This window comes from Cynoglossus semilaevis, chromosome 5, assembly GCF_000523025.1.
Source record: "Cynoglossus semilaevis isolate Cse_v1.0 chromosome 5, Cse_v1.0, whole genome shotgun sequence".
In the NCBI taxonomy this organism is placed as follows: Eukaryota; Metazoa; Chordata; class Actinopteri; order Pleuronectiformes; family Cynoglossidae; genus Cynoglossus; species Cynoglossus semilaevis.
In genome coordinates this window covers 13,243,598-13,254,879 of record NC_024311.1, presented here as the reverse complement: position 1 = coordinate 13,254,879, position 11,282 = coordinate 13,243,598, and the positions used below count along the sequence as shown (strand labels likewise).

At 41.5% G+C, this 11,282-nt stretch overlaps 1 protein-coding gene across 1 annotated transcript in view; it reads right to left on the bottom strand.

Moving 5' to 3' along the window:
* Positions 1 to 6,649, bottom strand: part of pax6b (paired box 6b) — a 26,634-nt gene extending 19,985 nt beyond the window's left edge. Inside the window, exon 1 of the mRNA XM_017032525.2 lies at positions 6,180 to 6,649. The gene's annotated coding sequence lies outside the window, so the exon portion shown is untranslated. The remainder of the gene's footprint in view (positions 1 to 6,179) is intronic.
* Between the last annotated feature and the right edge of the window lie 4,633 nt (positions 6,650 to 11,282).

Genomic DNA, 11,282 nt, shown 5'->3' with positions numbered 1-11,282 from the left:
AATCTGGGGCTGCGGCCGGGCTGCGGCTCACAGTGGAGCTGCAGCTGCGACACACACACGTTTTCACCCTAACGTTACATTCACCGCGAGTCCGATCATTTTAGGCTTCTGAAAAGTTACGGTTCGGGAAACTTCAAATCTACCCATAGATACCAAAACTTCCGGTGAATAATAACCAAACAAACAACCAAAAAAACCCTATCGGAAACACCAAGAAAGTTTGAAAAAAAAAAGCACAGGGATATGCGTACAGTTAAAGGTTGCACAGGTAACGGCTACACCAACATAAAAAATAAAAAAAACTTTTTTCTGTAACCACCAAAGTTTAGCAAAAATACCAAACAGAGACATTACTAGAAAAAAAAATATATATATATATACTGCTGATGGCAGAAATTAAAAAAATAAAAAAGTCTTGGACCAGATCAAAACATTCAAAGTGCCATGATTGGCCCCCCGAGCCTTACTTTGGAAACTCCTGCGAGTGTTATTCTGATAGAAGGAAGTGTGATGGCAGCCGCGAATAAACAAAATGTTGTTTTGGTTTGTTTTCATTCAGTAAATTGTTTTAGGTGTTTGTGCTGTACTCGGTTTTTAAGACAAATACTACACAGAAGAGATTTGTGACGTAGTGAAGAAAATACTAGAAAATTCACTGAATATTCTGGATTGTTGTGAATCCACTCCAATTCTAAAAATCATTTAGTCTGTCTCCACCACGTGCTTTTGTTGATTCTTTTACGTATCACCTTCCTACACACACACACACACACACCCTCCTCCTCGGGTGGTCAACACGAAGGCCGTGCGTAAAAAGCGCGCAGCCCGGGACAGGACAAGCTCGGCTGCGTTTTATGGACACATTTGCGAGGCCGCGACGTCACTCCCTCCGAGCCTGACAGCAAAATAAGCACGCGTAAATAAAAGTAAAAGCAAATGATCGCGCAGCCATGACCACACGCTCCCCCAAACTGCGCTGCGTGCTCAAATGAGTGGCCCATTAAGGCACACCTCAGCGCACCCAAAAGAAACCCCTCTGCGCCCGGGGTTTCAGCCTCCACTCCCGGGGCTCTGGGCAGCACCAGCCCACAGCAGTGAGGAGCCCGGGTGTTAGAGAAGGAGGGGAGGGGAAGGAGGGCGGGGGAGGTAGGAGAGAGGAGGTAAGAGTTTGGTAGGGTTTTTTTTTTTTTTTTTTTTTTTTTTGATCAGGACTTAGCCATGAGATGAAGTCATGGATGGAGGCCTATACACTTGACTTTCTTTGACATGAGAAAAAAGTAGGAGAAGTCAAAACTCATCAATAAAACACTTAGGAGCGGTGAAAGAGGGCTCCCTAACAACCATCACATTCCTGACTGTGGCCTCAATGAGCAGACAAACGACTGTGCCAGAGAGAGGCTGTGGGACTGAAGGGACAGCTCGGCCTGAATGGGGCCCTCAGTGGGCTGGGCGAGATAATGAGCTGAGAGGAGCGAGGCTCAAACTGTCACCCCGGGTCCCGCGGTGAGGAACAACACTCGGGGCCAATACTGCCTTCATCAAACAAGCCGTAAACTAAACGAGCACATTCATCTGTTTCTCCTCGCTGCTTTGGTTTCTACACTCCCTCGGACTGGTGGCTACACTCAGCATATATGCGTCCAAAAAACATGAAGGGTCCCCCGACTTATATCAGCTGACCGCTGCCCACTGAGCTGCCACTCATTCGCAAAGTCTGGGTCGGGACCCACACATGGCTGTCAGGGGGGTATTTTAAGGAAAATTTAAGATTTTTTTTTCAGGACTTGACTTCAGAATAAATGTAAACTACGCTCTAATGATTGCATTCTTCCCATCCCTGCAGGGGGAGCTATAACGATGATGTATATAGGATTGCATTGTTCCCATCCCTGCAGGGGGAGCTATAACCATACTTTTCATGTCCTGGTATCTCAGTTGAGCGTCACTCATCTTCTACTAATAGTCAGGGTCACGAGGGCAACTAGACCTCAGCACTCATTGGACGAGAGCAGAGGACAACCCGGACAACTTTGTTGACACGAACAACAATTCACACTCTCATTCACACCTATGGTCAATTTAGAGTGAACCAAATCCTGCACATTTAGGAAAGAAACCCACACACACTGGGAGAAGGTGCAGCCTCCACACAGAAAGACCCTCAACCAGGAATCGAACCCCCAACCTTCTTACTGTAAGGCAAGTACTAACCACCGATCCACCGTGCTGCACAGATATCTCATTGTTTTGTCCAAATCTGATCCTCATCCTCTTTCAAAGTGTCTAAAGCTGTGGTAATGCTGCCCCGCCACCAGGAATTATGGGATAGAAACTTTTTAATGAGACAACATGGATCTCATGTGTGTGTTTTTTTTTTATCTCTGCAGAGACACAGCTCATATTCAGCTCGTCCATACAGTGAGACAGGAAGAGCAACAGCCGATTTCACGGTGTTTCTGCGGCATGTGAATGGGGTCATGGAAGTTCAGGAGTCAACACTTGGTTGCACATGGACATAAATTGATGACAAGACACAGGGGACGATTAACTATAGAAATCAATGAGGAAAAAAAAACAGCCGTGGGTTGAGAATGAATGTGGTGATAAAAAACGTGTTGTTAATTGTTTTCACACTGTAGACCTTCAACAATGTTGTGACACAACTCTAATTAGGGCCGCCTTTCACACGCAAGCCACAAACGCTGTGACTTCACAACTACAGTTCCACCTCGAGTCGTCTTCAAATTGCACGTGACACATATTAAACAGGTTCTATTTACAGATTTATAAATTACACTCATTAATCTTCTCCCAGGCTTGGCTTCTTCTTCACTTGCCTTCATTGGCAGCTGGCATACACTAGCATTAGTGCCCCCTCCTGGGTCTGTTTGCAGCTGCTAGTGCTGCTAGCTAATTTCTGTTTTATATATGCAATTTCAATTTTGTTTTCTGTTGTTTCTTCTTACTAAAATGTCCTTTTGCTAAGATTACTCCAAGCACGTAGCAAAAGTAGCCCCAAAAAAATTAGACCAAAATACAGCAGATTTAGCTAGGCTAAGCTAATATTTACTTTTTTTCTTGTTTACGTGTTGGCTACACCAAAATACAGCAGATTCCTTCAAATTGGCTAGGAGCTATTTAGCTAGGCTAAGCTAATATTGACTTTTTTTCTTGTTTACGTGTTGACTAACAATTAACCCAACTAGCTAAGCCATAACCAAACATTTGGCAGACACCAAAACCAAAAGTCTCTCAAATATTTTAAAATATATTTTTAATTAATGCTTTAATAAACTGTTGATGGTTGTATAAATAGCAACATTAGCCAGAAGAACTCTAAATGTCTCATAATAATAATAATAATAATAATATAAAAATAATTATTTCTCACTCTGGACGTTTTCTTAAACCAATAATTAGATCATGTTAAAATATAAGAGGTGATCTACAAAGACAACCTTTGTCCAAAGTGTGGGTCAGAGGCACAGGAACGGGTCACAGAAGAGGTTTTTTGAGGTCCCGGAAAAAAATTTTGTTGATATTTTTAAAAAGTTATTCCTTAAGCAGTACAGTATTAGTACTGACTTTAATTGAAGTAATCAAGGGAATACCTTTTGAAATGTCCTGCCTTGTTCACAGACATACATTTGTCCTTTTATATTGGACTATATTTAAATTTAGATCACCTGTAACCATGAAATTAAAAAAGCCAAATCAGTGTAGTATATTAAAATATTGTTGTTGTTTTTTTAATGAAGGCTAATTTGTAATGAATTCGTGTCCCTTCAAGGATTTTCCTGAGTCTGTGGAGAGCCTGGAAATGTAATCTTAATCTGGAGACAAATTAGTCTCCCACATAACTCCCTCTGTTCCTGTCTGAAAAACAATACCTCTGCCTCCTCCCCGAAGCCTTTCTCTTTTCTCTCTTCTTTTTTTTTTCTTTTTCTTTTTTTTTTATTGGGATTTAAAGGTTTTTACAGAGGTACAAATACCACACTGCCCCAGGCTCTGGGGGAAAACAGCCTCCAGATTAGAGCTTTCTTTCTTTCTTTCTTTTCAGGGTCTGTGACATTATAGTTGCTGCTAATCCGAATTGGGCTAATTGCTTTTCCAAATTAGGAGTTTCAAACTTTGACAGCACCGTATAGGAAATCTATAATAATACAAATCGGCGCTGGGTTCCCTGACTGGCTTTGGCGAAGGTTTTTGTGGGAAAATAAACTCTTTCTCGAGTGTTTTGAAGACAACAAATCAGCTCCTGAAGCGGATTTAAAGCTTAGGAAAAAAAGAAATCAATAACCGAGTGGAGGTATTGTTTCCAAAGAAAACTACTTGACGAACTCATCAACCAACTGTTTTTCCAGTGAAAGGCGACGGAGGTTTTTTGACAGTTGTAGCCCGGCAATAAGATTTGCACCACAATAGATTATTTAAAGTAGAAATAAGTGTCTGAACAGGGGACGGAGCCCTGGCTCTTACAGCGGAGGACGTTCCATGATCTGCACCGCAGGACGGAGACCGGAATTAGTGTTTAGAGTTTTCACCGGATGATGGGAAGCATTATTATTATTATTATTATTATTATTATTATTATTATTATTATTATTATTAAAATCAGTTAACTCTAATATCATTTACTCCTATAATCTCCCATTTAATATGATTATTGTTAATTATTATATGCGTAGTACAGGGCAATATAGGAGTAAATTATATGTGTGTATATGTTTTGTTTTTTTTTTCTCTACTAATCTGGATGCCGATGCCTCCCTCGACCTGTGTTCTCCCTCTCCTGACCTGACATCCATCAAACAGCCTCGGCTTGTCACATTTAATCTGCCCCATAAAGACATTCCTGACGACTCGATGCTCGGTTTCCATTCATTATGTGTAATTTGTGCTGTTAATTAATCCCAGTTTGAACAACTGGGGGGAAAAAAGAAAATCTGTTGGACTTTTGCTAAGAAACACTGACGAATACACGCGCCACACGGAGCGGAGAATTACAGTAAATGTAACATGATCTCGTTGCTTTCTGTTTGTTAATTATGAGGGAAAATTATACATTTTTTCTCAATATTGAGCATAAAATTAAGCCTAACTTTATGAACACATTTTTTAGGATATATCTAAAGCTGAAAATAAGCTGTAAGTTACAGATACGTGTGTATTACATTTTTTTAGGATATATCTAAAGCTGTAAGTTACAGATGCATGTGTATTATCATTATTAATAATAATAATTATTATTATTCCATTGTTATTATTATTAATAATTATTATTATTATTGCTATTATTAGTTTTATTTTTATTATTATTGTTGTTGTTGCTGCTGCTGCTGTTTTTGCGGGTCGTCGCTGTTCTGCAGCCCGCAGTCGTGGGTGTTTACAGCGCACAGAAACCCTCTCCTGGCAAAAGGCTGAAGGCTGGTAACAAACACCGAGGCTAATGGTGTCACAGCTCGGCCCCGGCAACAGTGACAGACAGAGACAAACACTGTCAGGATCCAAGGAAACCGACTTAGAGCTGGACCTGAGGCTGAACACCCAGGATTAAACCAGATCCAAACAGCTTATTTTGGGGGGAAAAAAGAAAAAAATATATATGCTCTTTTTTCTTTTTAAATCTGATTTATATAACTACACAGTATTTGTACAATATAAACCTAAAACCCACGTATTCGACTCAGTCAACCCAGCATGAAAACCCTTGCAGGCCAGTTCTCGTGCACGCGCACAATATATGTTCAACACAAATGTTGGGCAGCAATGTTAAAGTTCAAATATTGTTACAACGTGAATAACGTGATAATTGTATGTGCTGGTCGCAGCGTGGTGACGACGTGCAGCACAAACACACGTGAATTAAAGTGTGACAGGAAAATAAAATCCATTGAATTCACGGGTCCGAGCCTTTAATTTGACCCTGCGTTAAAGCGCACGATAATGGACGCTTTCTGATGAGTGACGTGCGCGTAATTCTCACTGAACATCGCTAATTACACGTGTGTGTGTGTGTGTCACACTGACACGGTAGAAGCCCCTACTTTAACTTTGTGCTGATTGAATTCGAAAAGTGTAATATTTTATTTTATTCGGTATTATTTCTTTCTTTAAGTGTTTTAAACTACGGTGTGAAATGTTGACTTTTTTTTAAACCTAATTTCGTTCAAACTCACCGCGTTGAAGGCGGCAGGCTGAAGAATCCTGTGCGTAAAAACAAATCACTTCTTCCTTCCGTCCTTTTCTGTCTTCTTCCTGGATTTCTCCTTTCCTTCTTTCCTTCTTTCCTTCCTTCCTTCCTTCCTAGCTGGAACTAATATGTCCTGGTCAGAGTCGATCTACCTTTGGATCCGTCCCGCGGTTGAAATGTCAATGCGAGAGCTGGAAAAAAATCTGCAGCTCTTACTAGGAACTTTCTCTTCAGCATCAACCTCAGAGTCGATGCTGATTGGCTGGAGCCGCGGCCCCCCGTCACACCTTAGAAAGAACAGAACAGGGAAGTGTGGACACATGTGGAGCTGACCGGCCTGTCTGTTCTTCACCGTACATATTATTTTAGTTTATTTTATTTAGGTCAAATCGATGTTTATTGAGAAAAAAACATTTATTTTATTTTACTATATTTATGAATATATGTAATTCTACTTTTTACCTTTATGTATGTATTAAATGATAATCTTGTTTCTATTTTTCTTTTTTAATTTAATTACAGTTTTTCTCCGTTTTTAATACTGCTATTTTCTTTTATATATTTTCTATATTTTATCCCTTTCTCTTTTTTACATTATTTTCTATATTTTAATGACCGGATCTCTATTATTTTATTTTATATAAGAATTTTATTTTCTGTGGACATCAATTGCCCAGTTGGTAACAGCTGTTTCATTTTAAAACAAGCTCAACACAACGATGATAAAAGCGATGTTTCTAAAATGGTGGATGGTGGTCCATGACTGGAACATTGAACACAATTTTGTGGTTCATTAATTTAGTTAAAAAAAGAAAAACTCACCATACTATATGACCACAGTGTTAATTTTAGTCATGGTGTATCACTGTTATTTGAAAATGCCATATATTCAAGAGATTTTATTTTTATTTTTCACCCCAAGTTATATACCAAGGATGTTAAGTCAAACTCAGAGTCACTGGAAATTGTTCAGCTTCGTCCCAAAATGTCAAGTCAATGTTGACTCCTGTGGTTTCTAGTCAGACTGTTCCAACCGTACACCTGGGCTTGTCATGTCATTCTAATGCAGATTTCCACACCAGTCATTTTGGTTCCCCAGGTCAGACATGAGGTCACGCCATCATCACTACGACTCAGTGTTAAACACTGACATCAGACTGACAGACCTTTGGTGAAATAAAGTTTCACTGTTGATCAAACACTCCAGAGGTTAAATATTGAAACTAACAACAACAAACTAAATAAAAAACAGTATCATATAAAAACCATAGCTTCTGGTCAGTTTGTGTCAACTCTTGGAAAGTCCTGACGGTTCCACAAAATGTTGATAAAAAGTGCTAGCTGTAACCATTCAAAACAGTAACATTTAATATAAAACTATAACATTACACAATAGTAGTAAATAATTAGATAAAACAGGTTTGTTGTTCACTCAAACATCAAAAGGAAACAAATTATTATTTATTCTTGTTTTATTTTATGTATCGTTCCTAATATTTTATGGGTTTGTAGCACCGTTCCCTCCAGCAGGGGGCGCCACTAGGACGTGGCCCATGACAGGAGCGTAGTCTGGCAACAGGTGTGGATAAAAAGGCTGCAGTTTGGGACATGTAAACATCCTGTATCTGGTGCTGTTTCTTCTATAATGGACCGTGAAGGCGTATTATTACGGCAGAGGATTTTAAAACGCGTCCATTAACACAACCATTCCATTTGCTCTGTATGTCCGCGCTAAAACCGCTGGCTTTTTTATTCGTGCAGACCCATAAAGTTGTCATCCCTTAGCCCTAACAGCCCCCTCTTTTACTCAGGCAGGCTAAAAGCCTCCCATCCTTTTGGTTTCACAACCTGTGATGTTTGTGTCAATTTGAACAAGGCGGTGAGTAAATGGACAACCGCGCGGCCGCCTGTCTCCCAGGAAGACACCGGGGGCAGCAGGTACACGCGGCCGGTCAGGACCGGCTGCCTGGGCGTGCGGCCATTATTTGGAGGTGCGAGCCATTAAGAGGCTTCGGTACCGTGCAACGCAGCAGGGTGCTCGACATCCGCGCTGGAAACCGCACGGCGTCGTCCCCTGGCTTATCAGGCTGTCAATAAAAGGAGACGGAGAGCGGCTGGAGCCAGGTGCTGCCTTTCCCTCCCCACACAGAGCTGCTCTCCAGGAACACATCAGGCGTGAAGGCAAATCTGTCCCAGCCACAATGCTGCTGCTGCTGCTGCTGCTGCTGCTGCTGCTCCTCCCCCCCTCCCCCCACCCCAACCACACTTTTTTGTTCCAGCAGGGGGCGCCACTAGGACGTGGCCCATGACAGGAGCGTAGTCTGGCAACAGGTGTGGATAAAAAGGCTGCAGTTTGGGACATGTAAACATCCTGTATCTGGTGCTGTTTCTTCTATAATGGACCGTGAAGGCGTATTATTACGGCAGAGGATTTTAAAACGCGTCCATTAACACAACCATTCCATTTGCTCTGTATGTCCGCGCTAAAACCGCTGGCTTTTTTATTCGTGCAGACCCATAAAGTTGTCATCCCTTAGCCCTAACAGCCCCCTCTTTTACTCAGGCAGGCTAAAAGCCTCCCATCCTTTTGGTTTCACAACCTGTGATGTTTGTGTCAATTTGAACAAGGCGGTGAGTAAATGGACAACCGCGCGGCCGCCTGTCTCCCAGGAAGACACCGGGGGCAGCAGGTACACGCGGCCGGTCAGGACCGGCTGCCTGGGCGTGCGGCCATTATTTGGAGGTGCGAGCCATTAAGAGGCTTCGGTACCGTGCAACGCAGCAGGGTGCTCGACATCCGCGCTGGAAACCGCACGGCGTCGTCCCCTGGCTTATCAGGCTGTCAATAAAAGGAGACGGAGAGCGGCTGGAGCCAGGTGCTGCCTTTCCCTCCCCACACAGAGCTGCTCTCCAGGAACACATCAGGCGTGAAGGCAAATCTGTCCCAGCCACAATGCTGCTGCTGCTGCTGCTGCTGCTGCTGCTGCTCCTCCCCTGCTCCCAGAACCCAAACTGACTTTTGTTGGTCAAAGTCTGTAACAGTCCATCAGTGCTTATAAACACACAATCTCTGTTTCATAACTTTGTATAATTCCATAAAAGGTCACAAGGTCAAACGTTATTTTATTTTACTTTCTTCTCTTCTCTCTTTTCTTTAGCGACTCTTCCAGCATTTCCCAGTCCTCAGTTCACTCCACGTATTTTCAGTGGGTTTTAGGTAAGAACTTTGCGCATCCCAGTTGGTGGAATTCACTTTATGACCCCCAGGGGGCAGTAAATTGCCATTTTGGTTTCTGGCTGTTTGCAATTTCTTTCAGTCGTCTTTCAGAGGATACGAGTGGATTTCATTAAAGTTAAATGTTTATCATGAACCCTTAAACATATAGATAGAAAATATTAGATGTAGTTAATAATAAAAAATAATCGACCGACTTGTGGAGTAATTACAACACAAATATTCATTGTTTTAAATATTTTCTGAAAAACTGCTAAATTATTTTTATGCGCTGTTCTTGCTGTTGTGTGTTCTGATGAGATTAAAATTATTATCATTCAATAATGTGTTTTCACATATTGGATATGTGCCCCCTGGTGGATGGTGACATCTAAAAATAACGTTGTTTTTTACCTTAAAATTCAAATAAATAAAAATAAAAAGTAATAAACTATTTTACTGTCTTATTCTCTAATACAACTTATGTTGTATTATTAATACATTTAAAACAAAGATAAAAATAGTTTAAATAACTTTCCTTTAATTAAGTGTTTTAACCAAAGAAAGGGAAATAAGTTTGTGTACCCAGGCAGTTCACTCATGTACCACGGTAGGTCCTCATACCCCAGTTTGGAAAAGAAAAACTGATATAGAGTATAAGAAACAGATAAACCTCAGTTCTCAATGGATTCAAATGTTTTGATTGATCAGTCATTACACAGAACACATCACGGGTTTAGATATTTTATGAAATTATTTGTTTTATATTGAATTGGAAAATAACGTGACGTGAGCTTTTTACGAATGTTACATAAGACTTTCAGGATTTTTTTTTTCTTGTTAGTTCCTCCAACAATGTGATATACGGAACGGAACCATCGTCTGGTTCTGGTCCCATTGTCAGGCCGTTTCTCACACACCTGGCTGGGCCTCCTGGTGATGCTGGTAATCACCTCACCTGGACCTGGAAACCTCGGGCCCGTTTGACCAACAACTGCACCGCAGACACCCAACACCACACTCTTCCTCCTCTTCCTCTCTGCTCGCTCACACCGATCAAATTTAAAACAAATTGTGTAATGATCGACCTCCTCTTCTCTAACCATGCATGCACGACATACTGCTGTCATGGCCCTGCGCCTCGTGAGCTTATTGTTTGCCGCAGCTGCAGCAGACAGAAATAATGTCCAGGGACCGAGCACCAGCCGGCGGAGGCAGAGGCAGAGGAGAGACGCTGTTACCGGTGTTTAATCCAACCGATTCAGGACTGACTCCAGTGAGAGAGAGCGCGAGGTGAGTTGAACTAAACTTTAAGATAAAAAAAAAAATCTAGAGTTGTACTAAATACTACGGTACATTACTTGTCAAAGTTATCGTTAAAAAAAACGTGTCGTTTTATCGTGACTCCACATTTACCTCCTGATATATTCAGTGTAAGATAATGTTCCCCAAAATAATACAATTAGCACCAGATTAAAGGCACAGTCTGTGTGAATAAGATGCTCCGCGCCCCCGGTGCAGGGGTTTGATTTGTTTTCTCTCCATTCTCCCCGGGCCTGGATCGAGACATTAGCCGAATTCCCTCGGGGTGATTGGATGCAATTTGCTCAGAGTAGACAGGCACGTCCTGGATGTTAGGAATTCACTTTGGCTCAACGTGACAAGTCTGACTTCGATCTACAATTGCATCTGAAAGTGCAGCGGGCGGAAAGATCTCATGCCATTAAGTGTCCCCCCCCCTTAACACCACCCTTCTTTTCTTGCATTTTTTTTTTTTTTCATTTTTAAAAAATAACAAGATCCTCCATTTCGTCCACAAATACTCATAACAAGTCCATTTGCGACGCCTCTAATTTGATGCTGAGGCCCCGGTGC